This window comes from Populus euphratica, unplaced genomic scaffold (genome assembly GCF_000495115.2).
Source record: "Populus euphratica unplaced genomic scaffold, PopEup_1.0 scaffold175.1, whole genome shotgun sequence".
NCBI classification, from domain to species: Eukaryota; Viridiplantae; Streptophyta; class Magnoliopsida; order Malpighiales; family Salicaceae; genus Populus; species Populus euphratica.
Window position 1 is genome coordinate 448,148 of NW_011500057.1, and position 1,059 is coordinate 449,206.

A 1,059-nucleotide genomic window follows, 5' to 3' on the forward strand; every position below is an offset into this window, starting at 1 on the left:
TAGGGATTTAAGGCGAGATATAATCATTTTATAGGACAGAATCGGGCCACGATCTCATCAGTCAAAAAGGATCTCCTGATTTGATTCAAAAAAATGACAAATGCCGAGCATCCCGATATGACTGGGAGTGCCCTAAGAATGAACCAGAAAAATTATGATGGCAGCAGAATTTTTTTTGGTGCAAAACTTGGGTCAAAATCCTGCTCGTGGCAGAATTCTCTATTTTGACGTCAGAGATTTAAACGTGCAGAGCTTGAGCTTCTGATATCGAAATCGAGTGATTCAAAAACCAAAATTCATCTATGCGTGTAGGATTACAACTTTAAGAGAGATTTAAGGCGAGATATAATCATTTTATAGGACAGAATCTGGCTGCGATCTCGTTGGTCAAAAAGGGTCTCCTGATCTGATTCAAAAACTGACAAATACCGAGCATCCCGATATGACTGGGAGTACCAGAAAAATCATGATGGCAGCAGAATTTTTTTCAGTGCAAAACTTGGGTCAGAATCCTGCTCGCGGCAGAATTCTCTATTTTCATGTCAGATATTTAAACGTGCAGAGCTTGAGCTTCTGATATAATTGTTTTACATGATAGAATCAGGTCATAATCTGGTTGATCAAAAAGGGTCTCCCGATCTAAATTCAGGAAATTGAAAATGACAAGCATCCTCGATTAAGAGCCTGCCATAAGAACAATAAGCCCTAGAACCCAATAAAGGTGTAGGTTCATTCTTCAACATGTCATGAGTGATAAAATATAGTTGGGATAGTCAGATATTGCATGAACCCAAGTAAGAATCAGGGTCTAAGTTGGAATAAAAAAATTGCGGCAGCAGTAGAACTAGGTTTTCTAGTGCCACTTTCAAGGGATTTATTTCAACCTTATAGCCCATATAAAAGAGGAATGAATTTAGCATTATAAAGAATCCTAATTAGCCTAAGAATCCTGACAATTTCGGTAGCAGTGGGGAAGGATAAAGAGAGCAGGAGATGGCTGAAACAGGGTTAAAAAAAAATCTTTCTTTCTCCTCCGCTTTTGTCAATTTTCTAGCAAAC